The sequence below is a fragment of the Carcharodon carcharias genome, chromosome 5 (assembly GCF_017639515.1).
Source record: "Carcharodon carcharias isolate sCarCar2 chromosome 5, sCarCar2.pri, whole genome shotgun sequence".
Lineage (NCBI taxonomy): Eukaryota > Metazoa > Chordata > Chondrichthyes > Lamniformes > Lamnidae > Carcharodon > Carcharodon carcharias.
The window spans coordinates 55,929,013-55,947,805 of NC_054471.1; the positions used below are offsets into that span (position 1 = coordinate 55,929,013).

At 41.8% G+C, this 18,793-nt stretch overlaps 1 pseudogene; it reads right to left on the bottom strand.

Moving 5' to 3' along the window:
* Positions 1–16,518: 16,518 nt before the first annotated feature.
* LOC121278487 lies at positions 16,519–16,637 on the bottom strand (annotated as a pseudogene).
* Positions 16,638–18,793: the final 2,156 nt, after the last annotated feature.

The window sequence follows — 18,793 nt, forward strand, 5'->3', positions numbered from 1 at the left end:
GCAACTCCTTTGCAAAAGCTGAGATCCCTTTTGCCCTGCTGACCCTCTTATGGTGCTAAGGTGATTCCCTGGGCAAGCATGACTGGCTCCCGACTCTGATCTTGTCTCCTTTCAGCTGATGAGAAGGGGATAGCCCTCTTCAATTTTCCAGCCTCCCCCTCCAACAATGTCTGAATGAAGTATTTGGACAATTTAATTGGCCTCATAGGGGAGGCCCTCCACCCTGGTGAACACTGCCAGCACCAGGAACGGCATTATGAAATTGACATGCCATTGGCACCTCTGTTCCCAATCTCAGGGTTGGTGATGCTGTGAAAATTCAGCCCAATAATACAAACAAGTATGTGCGATAACCTTACAGAGAGATGCCGTCTGGGTCAGGTTGCAGTCCTTTTCTGAAGCTTTCCTAACAGATTTCCTGCAGGAATTCAATACAATGGCCAAGGAAATTTGATCCCAATTTAAATTACCCTGTGGGCAATGCCACAGAGATTAGCCCATTTTAGTACACATTGTGAATTACATGGCATGTCAAAGCACATGTTATAAAATGGTGTAACCTCCACTGCAACATAGGAGATATGCTGACAAATTAAACAGTTATGTTTAATATTTCTCTCACTAACATAATCTTTGACCATACAGAAATATATTTTCACCTTCACTGCTCCAGGCTAAGAGCTTCACAACGTGGGTGAATGCCAATTCCCGGGCCCAACTATTTCTGACCAGTAGTTTTATGGTTATCAGTAGGACAGAATTTTGCTCAATTCTTTTTATGAATCTCCCTCTCTTCACCCTTATTCACAGCAGAATGAAAGTACACAATAATATTATTTCTAATAACTATATGTAATGATTGGCCTTCTATTGCTACTGTGAACCTTGCCAGTGGAACAAGCATAGAAAGTTAGTTGAACAGAATTAATAATCTATTAAATGAATGATCTCTGTTGTGTTCTGTGGACCTAGGAACATAGGGAACATAGGACTTAGGAGCAGGAGTAGGCCATTTAGCTCTTTGAGATCATGGCTGATCTGGTTGTGGTCTCAACTCTACTTTCCTGCCTGCCACCCAATGACCATTGACTCCCTTAACTATTAGAAATCTGACTAATTTGAATAAATTCAATGACCCTGCCTCCACATCTTTCTGGGAAGAGAATTCCATATACTAACAACGCTTTGAGAGAAAACATTTCTCTTCGTCTCCATCTTAAGTGGTAGACCTCTTATTCTTAAACTGTATCCCCATGGTTCTAGTCCCTCTCCTGCAATTGGAAACACCCTCCTGGTATCCACTCTATCAATGCCCTCAGGATATTATACGTTTCAATAAGATCACCTCTCATTCTTCTGAACTCCAATGGGGATAGGCTCATAAGATCTTCATAAGATAAGCTCCTCATCCCAGGAATGAGTCATGTGAACCTCCTCTATACTGTTTCTAACACAAAGATATCCTTTTTCAAATAAGGAGATCAAAACTGTACACAGTATTCCAGATGTGGTCTCACCAAGGCCCTGTACAGCTGCAGTAAAACCCCCCTTCTTTTATATTCCATTCCCTTTGCATTAAATGCCAGAATTCCATTAGCCTTCCTAATCACTTGCAGTACCTGCATACTAACCTTTTGTGATCCAAGTAGAGCCCCACCAATTGTCCAACAGTTACGAGGTTCTTGCAAGCTTTATGGATGAGAGCAGCAACTGCAGGGAGGATGAGCGAACTGATGATGGCACCGTGGAACAGGGAGCTATTCAAGTGGTGGGAGGAAATAGGAACATAGTAGTGGTAGGGAACAGTATAATTAGGGGAATAGATAATGTTCTCTGCAGCCATGAGCGTGAGTCCCGAAGGCTGTGTTGCCTGCCCGGTGCCAGGGTTAAGGATACCTCCTCAGGGCTGCAGATGAACTTGGAGTGGGGGGGAGGGTTCCATTTGTTGTCGTTCATGTTTGTACTAATGACATTGATAGGACGAACAAGGAGGTTCTGTTGAAAGAATTTGAACGTTTAGGAGCGAAATTAAGAAGCAGAACTTCCAAGGTAATAATCTTGGGATTGTTACCTGAGTCACGGGCAAACTGGCACAGGGTAAACAAAGTCAAGGAGTATAATGCGTGGCTTAAAGATTGGTGTGGGAGAAATGGCTTTCAGTTCATGGGCCACTGGCACCAGTACTGGTGGAATGGGCTTCACTTGAACTGTGCTGGGTCCAGTGTCTTAGTGAATCAAAAAACTAGGGCTGTAGAAAGGGCTTTAAACTAAATAGAGGGGTGAGGGTTCTGGAGAGGGGATACATAAGCTTACAAAGCAAAAGGATTTGGCAGCATTGCAGGTAGCTGTTGAGGTAAAGATACCCAGAGTGAGACATGAAGGGACAGAGTGTCCCAAAAAGCAGAAAATAGGGTCAAAGGGGGGAAAAGATGATTAAAAGGCAAAATTAATGACTCTTTACTTAAATGCACATAGCATTCGGAACAAAATAAATGAATTAACTTCACAAATAGAGGTTAAGGGGCATGATCTTGTGTTATGTCTCCATGGTTACAAGGAGATCAAAGCTGAGAATTAAATATTCAGGGGTATGAGACTTGTCAAAAGACAGGCAGGAAGGGAAGGGTGGTTTGGTAGCCTTGTTAATATGAGATGGAATAAGTACAATAGCAAAAATGATCTTGGATCGGAGGACGTAGAATCCATATGGGTGTAGGTAAGAAATAACAAGGGAAGAAGACACTGGTGGGAGTAGTCTGTAGGCCTCCTAATAGTAGCTATGCTGTAGGACAGAGAATAAATCAGGAGATGATAAAGGCGTGTAAAAAAGACAGTACATTAATCATGGGGGACTTTCATCTTCATGTAGATTGGAAAAATCAGTTGGCAAAGGTAGACAGAGTGTATTCGGGACAGTGTCCTAGAACAATATGTTGTGGAACCAAACAGGGATCAGGATTTTTGATCTATTTTGGATCTGGTAATATGTAATGAGGCAGGTTTAATAAATGATCTCAGAGTATAAGATCCCCTGGAAAACAGTGACCATAACATGGTAGAGTTTAGCATTTAGTTTAAGAGCAAGAAACTTGGATCGGAAACAACGGTGCTAAATGTAAATAAGGGTAATTACAAAGGAATGAGGGCAAAGTTGGCTGGAGTGGATTGGGAAAGGAGTTTAGCAGAAAAGACAGTTGATGAATAACGTCAGAGGTTTAAGAAAATAATTCATGACTCACAACAAAGACATTTCTCAGTGAGGAATAAAGGTTCTTGGAAGATGATAAACCCACCAGGGTTAACCAAGCAAGTTAAGGAGTGTATGAAATTGAAAGAAAAAACATAAATGGCAGGATTTTACTGTCAGCGAGTGGGGGTGGGGCCTGCTCGCTGACATGTAAAATGGCACGCGGTGATGTCGGGTCGAACTCCCAACGTCACCGCACCCCACTTAAATTTTCAGGAAGGTGGGAGCGCAGCAAAATCAGCTGCATGCCCGCCGACCTGTCAATGGCCAATTGAGGCCATTGACAGATCAATTAAAGTAATTAGTGGACCTGCCCATCCAACCTTAAGGCTAGCAGGCAGGCCAGGAGCCCCGGTGCGAACTAGAAAAACATGAAACCTCATCCACAGGCAGGATGAGGTTTCAGGTAAGGTTTTAAAAATTTTAATAAAACTTTTTTGGAAATTATTAACATGTCCTAACTCATACATGAGGGGAATTTGTTTTTTCTCTATTTTTAATATTTTGGAAAGTACAGCTGATCTCCCTGAGGCAGCACTTAGCCTCAGGGAGATGAGTGTGCTCTTTTGTGCGCATGTGCGAAAGAGCGCACTTTCAATTTTAGGTATTACCTCCCGCCCGCACAGGGAGCGCATAGTGGGGCCTGCCCAGGTAAAATGGCAGCGCACCTCCGATTGGGGGCGCTGATCGGAACCGCGCCCACCCATGAACATCGCCCCCCCCCCAGGATGGGTAGAAAATTCTGCCCACAATGTGGCAAAGATTAGTGGTAAACCAGAGGATTGGGAAAGTTTTAAAAACCAACAGAAGATGACCAAAAAAGTAATAAAGAGGCAGAAAATAGACTTTTAGGGTAAACTAGCAAGTAATATAAAGACAGAGTTTAAGAGTATCTTTAAATATATAAAAAAGGAAGAGAGAGGCCAAAGTGAACATAGGCCCCTTCGAGAATGAGGCTGGAGAAATAATGGCAAACCAGGAAATTGCAGAGGAGTTGAATAAATACTTTGCATCAGTCTTCACGGTTGAAGACATTAATAGCATTCCAAAAATATTAAATAATCAAGGGCAAAAAGGGGTGGGAAGAAATAAATACAATAACTAACATTGGAGAAAAAAGTACTAGGGAAACTAATGGGGCTAAAGGTCGATAAATCCCTTGGACCTGATGGGTTGCATCCTAGGATATTAAAAGAAGTACTGCAGAGATAGTGGAAGCACTGGCAGTAATCTTCCAAGAATTCTTAGATTCTGGAAAAGTCCCAGAGGATTGGAAAACTGCTAATGTCCCACCCTTATTCAAAAAGTAAGAGAGACAAAACAAAAACAGGTGACTCTCGGCAAGTTAGCTTAACATCCGTCATTGGGAAAATGTTAGAATCTATTATAAAGGTTGTAATAGCAGAGAATTTAGAAATGCACAATATAATCAAGCAGAGCAACATGGCTTCATGAAGGGGAAGTCATGCCTGACAAATTTATTAGAATTCTTTGAGGAGGTACAAGCAGAATAGATAAAGGGGAACCAGTAGAAGTAATTAATTTGGCTTTCCAATAGGTGTTTGATAAGGTGCCACACATGAGACTGTTTGATAAGATAAGAGCCCATGGTGTTGAAGTAGTATATTAGCATCGATAGAGGATTGGCTTACTAATTGAAGGCAGAGAGCTAGGATAAGGGGGGCATTTTCAGGATGGCAACCCGTAACAAGTGGAGTGTCACAGGGATCAGTGCTAGCCCCACAATTATTTACAATATATATTAATGACTTGGATGAGGGAAGTGAATGTACTTTCACTAAGTTTGTGGATGACACAAACATAGGTGGGAAGGCAAGTGGTGAGGATGACATAAAGAACCACAGGGGGATAGAGACAGGTGAAGTGAATGGGAAAAAACTTGGCAGATGGAATATATTGTGGGAAAATGTGAGGTTAAGTGCTTTGGCAGGAAGAATAGAGGAGCTGAATATTGTTTAAATGGAGAAAAACTGCAGAAAGCTGCAGCATAGAGAGATTTGGGATTTCTCAGGCATGAACCACAAAAAGCTAACATTCAAGTTCAGCAGGTAATAGGGAAGGCAAATGGAATGTTGGCCTTTATTTCAAAGGGAATGGAGCATAAAAATAGGGAAGTCTTGCTAAAATTATACATGACACTAGTTAGACCACACCTAGAATAATATGAACGGTTTTGTCCCCTTATCTAAGGAAAAATGTACTGGCATTGGAGGCAGTCCAGAGAAGGTTCACTAGGTTGAACCCAGGTATGGAGGGATTTTCTAATGAGGAGAGGTTGAATAGTTTGGGCCTGTACTCATTGGAGTTTAGAAGAATGAGAGGCGACCTTATTGAAACATATAAGATTCTTTGGGGGTTTGACAGGGTACATGCTGAGAGATTGTTTTTCCTTGTGGGAGAGTCTAGGACCAGAAGGCATAATGTGAGAGTAAGGGGCCACCCATTTAAGACAGAGATGAGGGGCAATTTTTTTCTCTCAGAGGGTAGTTAATCTGTGGAATTCTTTACCACAGAGAGCTTTAGAGGCTGGGTCATTAAGCATACTCAAGGCTGAGATAGATTTTTAATCAGTCAGGGAATTAAAGGTTATGGGGAAAAAGCAGGAAAGTGGAATTGAGGATTATCAGATCAGCCATGACCTCATTGAATGGTGAAGTAGACTCGATGGGCCGAATGGCCTACTTCTGCTCCTACATCTTATTGTCTTAGGATTTTACGGCCCCACTATGGCTTGTCAACTGCCCACCCCCCTCCCCCCCACCCCAGCAGATGCAGCGAGCCATTTTAACCTCCATTCAATTCAGCGGGACTGTAATATCCTGCCGGGTGGGAGGGACCATAAAATTCTGGCCGATGTTATTTGTTCATTCATTACACAGCAGTGAGCTAGAATATATTTACAAGGGATTTTACTGTTTGATTGTTCCAATGGGAATTAATTTTCCTTTGAGCTCGTCTGCTGCCTTCAGTTTCATTCCTAATACTATTTATTCTAAAGAATTTTGTTTCACCTGAGGTGATCTTTAACTTCCAGAAATCCACGGTCTGTTGAGATCAAATGTAAGTATTTCATTTTGGTGTCCTACCAGGCATTAAAAATGAGGGTAATGGTTCTGGTTCACACTTGATTCCATCCTTACTCCTGATAACGTTCTTTTTTCTCAGCTTCTACTGCGTGAATTTAACTGCTATTTTGAAATGTGGCTTCAGTTGATTTTATTTTCCTTGCCACGTCAACCAAAAATTGTTCTGTTTGCCTTCAGCCATGATGTTATGGTCACAAAGTGACCCCAAAGCTGATCCTGCCAGAAACAACTTATTTCAAGAGACTATACAGGCTTAGTACAGAAAACACAAGCTTAATACCAAGATACTTATCGATTCATAAATTCAATTAGGGCAGAGAAGGAGGCCATTCAGCCCATCAAGTCCATGCTAACTGCCTGTAGGGCAATCCAATCAGTCCCATTCCCCCACTGCAAAGCCCTGTAAGTTTATTTCCTCAAGTGCCATTCAACTGAATTAATTGATTGTCTCTGCTTTCACCATCCTCATAGGCAGCAGAGGTCCCAGTTCATAGTTCATTATGTCTAGCTGCATTAAAAATTATTCCTCACATTGCCCAAAACCTTAAATCTGTGTCCCATACTCCTTGTACCATAGGCTAGTGGGAACAGTTTTTTCCATGTCTACCTTATCCAAGTCTGTCATAGTCTTATACACCTCTATCAAATCTCCACTCAATCTCCATTGCGCCAAGGAGAGCAACCCCAGTTTCTCCAAACTCACATTGTAGCTAAAATCCCTTGTCCCTAGAACCATTCTGGTAAATCTCCTCTGCACTGTCTCAAGTACCCTCACATCCTTCCTAAAGTGTGGTAACCAGAACTGGATGAAATATTCTAGTTGTGGCCTAACCAGTTACAAGTAGAGGATTACACACATAGCAGTTGATTTTCAGACCCTCTGCCTGGCAGGAATGAGGCATTACCAGGCACTCAAAGATAGTGTGGTTGTAGGGACAAACAAGCAGTGATAGAAGCAGATCATCAAAAGATGTCACAGACAACAGAACAAAAGAACACGTAAGTGTTAAAGTTGGTGATATTATCTAAACGAATGTGCTAATTAAGAATGGATGGTAGGGCACTCAAGGTTTAGCTCTAGTGGGGGTGGGGGGAGCATAAAAGATTTAAAAATATTTAAAAATAATGGAAATAGGTGGGAAAAGAAAAATTTATATAATTTATTGGAAAAAACAAAAGGAAGGGGGAAGAAACAGAAAGGGGGTGGGGATGGAGGAGGGAGCTCAAGACCTAAAGTTGTTGAATTCAATATTCAGTCCGGAAGGCTGTAAAGTGCCTAGTCGGAAGATGAGGTGTTGTTCCTCCAGTTTGCGTTGTGCTTCACTGGAACAAGGCACCAAGCCAAGGATTGTTCCAGTGAAGCCCAGTTGTTTTGTTCTGTTGTCTGTGACATCTTTTGATGATCTGCTTCTATCACTGCTTGTTTGTCCATACAACCACACCAACCCCCTCCACTTCTCTCCCCCACAACACCGCCCCCCCCACCCACCCCCCTCCCCCCCCCCCAACCCCACCCTCACACACATACCTTAAACCAGCTTATATTTCACCCCTTTCTTGGATTCACTCAGTTCTGTCGAAGGGTCATGAGGACTCGAAATGTCAATTCTTTTCTTCTCTGCCGATGCTGCCAGACCTGCTGAGTTTTTCCAGATAATTCTGTTTTCGTTTTGGATTTCCAGCATCCGCAGTATTTTTGTTTTTATTTTTTTGTTTTTAACTCAAAGATAGTGTACTGTTGTAATATGGATTCTTTAGATGTCTCAATGATGAGATCTTGAGACTTGTACATTTAAACATGAGCCATTTATTGTTAACCTTTAACTCTTTACAGGTCCCAGGTTACTGTCGTGCATGGTGCTATTACCTCCACGCAGGCTGGTTCCAGACTGTTATCTCTAGACTGTTCTCTGAGTCTATCACCATGTGACTCTATACATCATACAGTGGGCAGTGCTATTCTCCATATTAACCCTTGCTCTGCTGAATACTTTTTCCAATGTGGCATGCAGGCATATCATACAACTTTTCCAACGAAATTTTTCATTTCCAAAGGAGTATAACTATTTGTAATACAATCATCACTTGCTATCCCTGCTCCTCCATCTCTAGTCTCTGACATTATAAATTCAGACAGTCTTGAGGTTTGACAGTTTTTCCACACCTTGGCCTATCATATTTGGAGGAATGGTAGCAGCACTCTATGTTTCTGGTTCTTGGCTATCTCCATTTGATTCACTTGTTGTGGTTCTTTGAGTTGTGTTTCTCTTTATTAACAACTCCTCCGCTTTTTCAGGACACTGTGGGTATGTCCCACTTCTTCTGATGGGGAACGGGCATTCTGTTCATTCCTAGAGTGGACTCAAATTTTCTTTTCCCATTTTCTCCATCATGTTCTTGCTGGACGTATATGTTTTGCAAATGGAACATTCATTTCCACTTGTTTCACAATCTCAGCCAAACATTTGTTTTGCTGTATTATGTTCAAATCATTTTGCAAGCTTATGAATCTTTTCATTCAGCTCAGCTTTTTCTTCTTCGAGTTCCTTGCACTCTAGTGTCGGATTTACATTTATTGATCTTATCTCTGTCCTTCCTTTTTCTATCTGCAACAGACCTTTGTCCTTGTCCTTCATTTTGGATACACTGTTTGTTGGCCAGGTCTGTCTCCAATGAAGTCTTAATTTGTTTCAGTTCTGTAATTGAGCAATTCATGGCTTCATTATCCGCTCGCAGTTTGAAAGTTTGATGGCTTTTCCTTTCAATGCCTCCCCTTTTCCATTCAATGGGTTCTTCAGCTCTTCAGTCTGTTTCTTGCAGCTTTCAGCTTCCTCCTGGAATATAAAACAATGCTGAGTCTTCTCTGCCAACTGGTTCTTCAGTTTGTTCAGGGTGATGTTAAATTTATTTTGCTTCTTTTTATAATTTTCCAGAGGAATAAACTTGCCCTAAGGAATTCTTGCAACATGTAAAGGTCTGTCAACAGATTTTGCTTTTCTTTGTGAAACTAACTTGCTGCATCTTGAGTTTTCCTGTCATTCAACATAGGCTCCTCTAGCTTCTTGTGCTGTGCTTCCATTCTGTTGTTCAAGACAGTCTTCATTTCTTCCTGTTGCTGAATGATAATGCATTCCTTTTGCAATTGATCTTGAAGGGAAATCAATTGGTCTTTCAACTGTTCATTTTCTTGTGTGCCTCTTGCCAACTCACTCTGGGCTTCAATGCATCATTTTGTTACTACGGATCATTCCAATGCAGCTTTTGCTGAGGTTAAGTTCAACGTCCTTTTTAGCTCTTCTTGGTTTTCCATGGCTGCATATTGATTATTCAAGGGGCTTTTCAGGGTTGCAACTGCTTTGCGTGCCTTTGTTGCCTGCCGTTTTGCCTGGATGTACATTTGTTTGTGCTTTCCCAACACCCGCTTTGATTTGCCAACTGTGGAATTGAGGATCATTATCTCTTCCTGGTACCTATATTAAGTCTCTGAAATTTGTTCAGATCTCGAACAGCTTGGTTCATTGAAGACTTCAATTTTTCATATATTTTCAAAGGTACATACTCAGCTTGAATCTTGAGCTTCAAATCTTCCAACTTAGCTCTGATGCGAACATTTTCTTGTATAACAGTTTTGTTAACTTTTTGCACATTTTGCTTCCTCAGACTTACCTCAGATAGCTTCCCTTCATTCACAGCCATCTGCTCACTCCTCACTGCCATCTGTCTCACTCGCTCTGGGGTCTTCTGGCTCCCTCGCTCTCTGAGGTTGTCTGTCATTCAGCTCTGGAGTTTTTTGCTGCTCTCACTCTGGAGTTCTTTGTTGCCCTCTCTCTGGGGTCTTTTGTTGCTCTTGGTGCTTTATTGGGAGTTGCCCCCTATCTGGGGTCTCTTGTTGCCCTCAGCAGTGTTGCCCTGTCATTGGGGTATTTTCCAGTTTTCTGTCCATAGCTGTTTTATTTTGTAGTTACAACTTTAAATGCTGTTGCATTTTCAAGAGCTCTCAGTGCAGTAAGCACTTTTTCTAGTCAGGCTATCTATAGGCTGTTGATTTTAGCTCCACAGTTTTCCTGCACTTTTCAGGTTTGGATGGGCTTCTTAGTGATTGTGTGCTTCATTTTGAAAAATCTTTTAGAAACTCCTTTCTTGCTTTTAAAGAAAGACACTGCAGTGATTTCTTTTTTGTAAGCTCTGCTAGTGCTTTCTTTTTCTCTCTCTCTCTGTGATTTTGGTGGCCTGTCTGGCGATCGGCCACTTCACTTTTTAAAAAAAACTTTTGAAATTCCAAACAGCAGCAATTCTTTTCCGGGCAATTCTTTCTTTTGTTCTTTTACCCCAGCAGGGCCTTTTCATTTCTTGAACTTTGTGCTTCAGGAGTTGTGGCGGGCTTTGCCATCTTCATTTCTCTTCCTGTGCCTTGCAAGTTTTTTTTTAATTCTGCAGGTTCTGCTTAACCTTTTGACTCTGCCAACTGATTTTTACAGTTTTTTTTAAACCTTTGCTTTTCTTGCAGCTTTCTTAATCTACCCTCTGAGTGCTGAGCCCTTGGGACCACCACCTATTCTATAATGTAAGTACAGGTTTTTTTTTGTTCACCCATATCAGACCAGGTTATTTAACTCTGCGTCACTTAGCATCTTGCATCTTTTGTATTTTTGCTCACCATTTTGTGAACTGTGTCATTCAAGTTCTTGCAATTTTCTATAACAGACTTCCATTCACTCTGTTGAATTCCTCAATTCCAAGTCTGTAGTTAAGCTTCTTCAACTTTTTTTTCAAGTTTTCTTCTTTGGTTAACATCTCTCTAGTTAAGCTTCTGTTGCTTTAATGCCTTGGGATACTGTTCTGTGTTCATGCATTTTGCTGCCACCTTTCAAATCACTGCAGATCACCATGTCAGATTATGATGCTATCACTGATGTGATATCTTGTAGAAGTGACCAAGATCTTGACACTTTTATAGTTAAACATGAACCATTTATTGCTAATCTTTAACTATTTACAGATCCCAGGTTACTGGGTGCTGCTACCTCCATAGAGGCTGGTTCCAGAGTCTCCTATCAAGAATGTTCTCTAAATCTATTGTGACTCTACACATCATACCGTGGGCAGTGCTATTCTCCAGTCCCACATTAATCCTTGCTCTACCAAGCACCTTTACATTACAGTAGCATGTAGGCACATCATAAAACATGCGCCACTTACCAGCCCATTCTCACTCTCAATATGGACACTGCTTTTTATGACCTGTGGTGAGAATGGGCTGATTCAGGTGGCAGCCTATTTCTAATATGCAAATTGGGGTCTTATGCCCATCACAGAAGCTCAATACAATAGTGAGGTATGAAGGGGTGCAGTATGCACAGCTCCATAGCTGATCAGAGTTTTGATGTGAATGAAAGTGCTCATGTCAAAAAATGACAGCATTTGCCTTGACATCCAACCCAGTATGATACAATATAGTTCTCGGAAAACTAGGCCAGGTCTTTTAGGATGATGGCATTTGCCTGCCCGCCACTTGAGAAATCAGAGGCTCCACCAATACTGGCTTCCCTACAGCCATTTAACGCTCCAAAGAATGTTAATCAATGGGAAGTGAGACTTCAGTCCCTCACTCTGGAAAAAATCCGGTTTCAGTAAGTTGCCAGCCAATTGGCTCTCCGGTCCCAGCCGTGCCAGAATATGCGGTGAACAGGACTGGGACAGCAAGCAGTCCCCAAAATCCAGGTCTCAGAAATTCAGGACCCGATAAGTGTGGGGTCTCAGGGCAAGGAGGGAGGTGAAGCCTGGGGGCATTGAGCAGAGGGGGAATACAGGTGTCGGTGGTGATGTGGGGAGGGGGTGTGGAGCAGCTGCAGGGGCCAGATCTTGTCAGGGGTCATGCGATGTTGAAAGGAGGCCATTGATGGAGGCACCCACCCCCTGAACCACTCAAGGCCTAAGCAGGGTCTTTCTGGGCTTCCCCAGGCCTCTGAACTCCTCTTACCAGCTTGAAAATTTAGGCCATGTGCGAAATGACCTTTAAGTGACTATTAAATGGCCACTGAAGGGCATCTACTGGAGCAAGGGTGGCTGATTGTCCTTGGCCTCCCATTCCCACCGTAAAATTGCAGCAAGGTCAGGCAGGCAAGAGCTCAGTGGGAAGCCATCTGATTAATTATACGCCAGCTCCTCCCTCCACCCAGCAAGCCTGCTGGCAGGGGAATGTAAAACACTGCCCCTGACATCGATGGAAAAACTTTTCAGTAGCTGGAGTCATACTTGGTAACGAAGCTGCTTGTACCATCATAAAACTAGCTAATATCCAGGCTTGAGTTGACATGTAGCAGATACCATTCATGTCGCATTAGTGCCAGGTAATGACCATCTCGAACAAGACAAAGCCCATACATCTCTCTTCAAGATTCTAACCATTTAATATGATAAAAACTGCAATTTTGTGGTTCTCCTGAGCTTTTAAAAAATAGATTATTGATTTCTCACTTGCTATTTAACAACACCATCACCGAGTCCATTCACCAACAGTAGCAGGTTAGCAGCTACCAGAAGCTGAACTGCACCAGTCAAATCAGCACTGTACCTACAAAACAAGGCAGAGGCTGGGTAGGCTGTGGCCAGGGACTTATCTCCTGATTCTTCCAGCATTTACAAAGCTCAAACCAGGAATACTCATGCTCTCACCTGGATGGTGCAGCTGCAACTGAATTGAAGAAGCTTGATATAATCCACAACAGACTAGTTCCCTTGAACAGCATCCCAGGTGCCCTCATTAACTATTTCCTCCATCACTGCTGCACTCTGCAATCCACAACATGCACTGCAACAATTCACCAAAACCACTTTGAAAACGCCTTCTCCCTCTGCTACCTCCACCATGAAGAAAGACAAAAGCAGCAATAATGTGGGAATGTCATCACTTCTGACATCCCCTCCAAGTAACGCAGCATTCCTGCCTTCAACATATATTGCATTTCTTTCATTCCAGGCTGGTCATACGCTGGGATTTCCCTATTACCATTGTGGGAGTAACACTGTCACAAGGAGAAGGCCCACCACCACCTTTTCAGAGCAGTTGGGAATGGGAAATAAATGCTGTGAACAAACTACAAAACAGTATCATTTTCAAAAAGTACAGCACTACTTTCCCAGACATACGAGGAACCCTTGGCTGCAACTGATCTGCAGAGGAAGGGGAAAGGAATCAATGCATTGATTTGAACTTTAATTCTTCGATAGTTTCAAAACAATCTTGAGTATTTGCTAAATAGTAAGTGAAGAATCACTAATCTAATTTTTATATTTAAGAGTTCAGGAGAACCACCAAATTGCAGTTTTCCTCATTATTGATGGGTTGGAATTTTAATAAGAAGCAGGTATTTGTTAAAGTTCATCTACATTTTAACTTTTACAGGACAGGTAATAATTCGTCTATAACACAGTGGTATTATCATGAGGAGATAACTACAGGGTGCGACTGTCACTTTGAAAATTGTAGGAGTGAAAGGAGCCCCTATGGGATGTAAAGATCAATTGCAATTGCTGCTGGAACAGTCCCAGCTGTTGCAAAATGTACCTTAGTTGGTGGAATTTGCTAACTGTTAGCTCTGCAGTAGCCAGTGCCAAAAATGCCAGAGCAAATGGAAACGTAATGTAGGTTTTCAAACAGCCAAGTTCACCATACAATCATTCCTTGACAGAAGTGAAGTACTTTCAGGAAAACCGAGGAACTTTTTTTTTCTACACATTCACAGATTTGTTGCAGGTTATTCTGCAGCTGTCTTGACCAAAAAAAAAGCAGTTGGTAAGTACTGAAATAGAGCTAAGTATATGGGGCAGACCAATGCTGACAGAGTTGTTTCCAAATTAAGGAATCAACAGGATAAATTCACACTTCAGACAAAGTGATCAAGTCAGTTTGGTGCCTCATACAGGGTCATAGTCATACCTCACAGGGCGCAATCGGGTTATAGTCATACCTCATGCAGAACAATTGGACTATAGATTGTTACATTAGTTAGTTTCTCTGCATTATATGTCAATGCCTTGATTTAAAATGTCTTCTGACTCCGTGAGCCATATTATCTGTTTCATGTGGTGCTGTTGTCAAACAATTGAGCACATCTGATACCTGTTCTTCAGTGCATCCTCACAATTCCCTCTCCACTTGATCACATTTCCACACACATCACAATATCCTACAACATATAACATCCAATGCCATTCTTGGGCTTTCAGATTATTTTATTAACAAATCCTGGGGGCACAGAGGGTTAGGGCTAGAGATCTTTGCTCATCTGCCTCTGCATGGTTTGGATGTCTCTAATTGTGGCCAGGCTATCAATTATAGTTCAATACAATATCAATTATATGTTATTGTCCAGTATAGACAGAAACACAAGCATCTCACAGGGAAAACTAGACAAAAACACAAGCATCTCACAGAGATAACTATCAGTTGACAATTTTAATTTCCTGACTTTTACTGGAATGCACATTGTATCAAGGTTGATATTTTTTGGTGAATTGTGCCAGGTGATTTATTTCAATTCCAGATAATAATATTTTAAAAAATCCCATGTGGTGGTATAATTTTCCACTGTCTGTCTTAGATCCTCAACCACTTCCTCTCATTCAATTTTGCACAGTAACTACCATTTCATCTTGTTCGTGAGCCCTGGAGAAACTTAACTATCCAATACAATGTCATCATAAAAAAAGAAATGAAACATTGCCACCTGGTCTAAGCTATTTACACAATTTGTTTGTTTACTTTAGAGCACCTTTTATTTCCCAAAATATTGTGCCTGCTTCCATTTTATCATTTCACAATTACTCCAAATCAAAAGGGCAGTATTATTGAACTGACAAGACTTGTCAATGTTCTCTTTTATTACCCCAAAAACTTTCTTCTTTGATACACAGGAGGAGCCACCTAGACTGTGGAATATAAGGGTCTGGTACATATAGCATTAATGTGAGACTGATTAGACAGTAATGTAATAAGGAACATGACCCAGACCCAGGGATCAGTGTGGTGTTGGACAGAGCTGCATGTAGATGTAAGCATGGAGGCAGCTTGCAGCCTTTTCTATACATGTGTAAATAGTTATAGCAGTTAATGAAGACTTATAGTTAGCCTGCAGAAGACAATGGAGACTTTTTAAAAATTCATTCACGGGATGTGGGCTTTGCTGACTGGGCCAACATTTATTGCCCATCCCTAGTTGCCCTTGAGAAGGTGGTGGTGAGCTGCCTTCTTGAACCACTGCAATCTGTGTGGTGTAGGTACACCCACAGTGCTGTTAGGAAGGGAGCTCCAGGATTTTGATCCAGCGTCAGTGAAGGAACGGCAATATATTTCCAAGTCAGGGTGGTGAGTGACTTGGAGGGGAACTTCCAGGTGCTGGTGTTCCCATCTATTTGCTGCCCCTGTCCTTCTAGGTGGTAGTGACTGTGGATTTTGAAGGTGCAGTCTAAGCAGCCTTGGTGAATTCCTGCAGTGCATCTTGTAGATGGTACATGCTGCTGCTACAATGCGTTGGTGGTGGAGGGAGTGAATGTTTGTGGAAGTGGTGCCAATCAAGTGGGCTGCTTTGCCCTGGACGGTGTCCAGCTTCTTGAGTGTTGTAGGAGCTGCTCTCATCCAGGCAAGTGGGGAGTATTCCATCACACTCCTGACTTGGGCCTTGTGGATGGTGGACAGGCTTCAGGGAGTCAGGAGGCAAGTTATTTGTTGCATGAATCCTAGCCTCTGACCTGCTCTTGTAGCCATAGTATTTATATGGCTAGTCCAGTTCAGTTTCTGGTCAATGGTAACCCCCAGGATGTTGATAGTGGGAGATTCAGTGATGGTAGTTGAACATCAAGGGGTATGTCTTTAAGACACACTGGTCTGTAATCAATACCCAACAATAGACTGCACCTCTCTTTTCTTTTACTCTAAATGTTTTTACTCCCTTAAACATCAGGTATATTTTCCCATTTTGTGTACTTGGAACCGTTGAGAGATTGGGTCCTTCTGTCTTGTACTGTAACTCTTTTGAGCACAAACACATTTCCATCTGTTCCTATTCAGATGAAGTTACATTGTTTGCCATTGTGAGATTTGAACTCTTGATCTTGGGGTTACAAACCCAGTACCATAACCACTTGGCTATTTAGGCCAAGCAAAGCCTACTGCACCTGGTATTCCCAGGCGGTCTCCCATCCAAGTACTAACCAGGCCTGAGTCTGCTTAGCTTCCGAGATCAGACGAGATTGGGCGTTTTCAGACTAGTACGGCCTTACTGTAGGCATGGGACATGGTTCTTAGGCAGATTGTAGATACACTTTGGTACCTGCTTAACACTTGTTTATTAGTATTGCATCTAAACAGGTTAGAGAGTAGGCACAAAGTTCCTAGTCATGATTCCAACCTCTCTCTCTCACCTAACACATGACTATCTGATGTCAGTGATACATTATCATCTACGTCATATGTTGGCATATCCCATCTGGTAACCCTTTATACTACATGAACAGCAATTCATATCAGTTCGGCATATCGATTCCAATTTTTTACTAAAGTGGATAACTTCATTTATGTTCTTACTATGGGTTCACTCTATTCAGCAAACATGGTTGCAAGCCTGTCGACTGAGGGGTTGTTTGATAAGCTAAACACTGTGGACAACGAGACTGTTGTGAAGTGAGACACATGCTGATTATTAATATAAGCAACAGAGCACAAACACATGCATGCTTCTCGAACCATAACCCATTCTAAACTACCAATTAACAATGTCGTCCACACTACAGAGCAATTGGGTAATACAATCACATGGTCAATCTTCTCACATTCTCTTAAAGGTGTATTGCACCTCAGATTACCACATTCACACTTACACATTTATTCACATTATATTCCATCTGCCATGTTCTTGCCCATTCACTTAGGCTGTCCAAATCCCCTTGAAGCCTCCTTGTATCCTCCTCACAATTTACATTCCCAACTGTGTCGTCAGCAAATTTGGAAATATTGCATTTGGCTGGACAGCTGCTATTTAACCCTCGAAAGGCAGAGGTCTGTTCCACAAGTAGGAGACAAATTTCCTTTAGTCATGGTCTCAACAAAGGAATGTCAGCTCTGCAATCATAATTGCTGTGTGATTCAGGCCCAGATGGTTTGAAACAACCCACAAGGAACCTTTATCAATGTTATACACAGTATATTCCAGCATAGAATGTGCCCACTCTGTTGGATGCTCAGACACCTACAAATTACATTTGTAAGCCTTGACCTGTGAATTGTCACAACATCTCAAAATATTAAGCAGTTACTTTATGTAATCTTCTAACCAGTAACAACTACATGTATGTGGACCACAGTAACTTTGCAATTTCCTGGAGGCGTAGTACTTACTTCTGTGGTTTGACTTCATATCGTTTGGTAGTCAGGCTAAGGGATAATTAAACGTTTAGAAAATGGCAAAGTAGAAACGATATCAGATCAGTCACTCAATACACATCCTATCCAACTTGCTTTAATGGAAAGAAAATCATCAGAAGGTTAGAATGGCGGCAGATCCGAATTCGCCCACTTTACACAATTGCCAGAAATTAAAATGACCCTTTAGGACTGGTGCTTAAATTTGTTGGGCATGCACTTGTGTACTTGAAGTGTTAATTCTCAAGAAGGCAGCTCACCACCACCTCCTCGAGGGCAATTAGGGATGGGCAATAAGTGCTGACCTAGCCAGTGACGCCCACATCCCATGAACAGATGTCAGCTCGAACTGTTAGTGTTCTCTCCAGAAATACTGCTTTTGCCACAATTTCAGATCACTGTTGGTTGTGCCTGATGTCCTCAGTTCTTAAGCTGTAAACTCATTGCTCCTTCTACAATTATTTCCTTTCTCTACCCAATGTTATGATTTTTTTGGGAACTTGTTAACCTCTGTGATCCCATGCTTAGCACCTTGCCATAGTGCTTTTCTCACTTGTCCCCAGGTGCACACCTAACATTTTATCTTACACTTCTGCAACACAATACTGGAAGTTTGACCTCCAGTTTGTCTTATTCTTTTCTCTCTTTTTCTTGGTGATAACCTTGTGAAGCTACTGCACCTGCTTTTGGTGCTCATTTCAGCCATGCCTGGTACTCAACAAGAGATTTAATTTTCTCTTTGACTTAGAGCTAGTGCACTTGGTAATTATGCTTTAAAGTGTAAGAATTATGTGAGTTAGCACAAAAATCGAGGGAATGAACCCTTATCCATGCTCCTAAAATTACTCCTGCAAGTACACAGGCCTAATGCTTGTTGATCCACTACACTGTTGTTAATTAGTAATCTGCAATTAACAAGCAAACTTACTCAGGAATTCCTTGATTCCTGCATTATGCACGTTTTGCACATTTGCAACCAGCTCTAAAGTACCAGCAAGAGTTGTCATAGTTTTTGGAGTG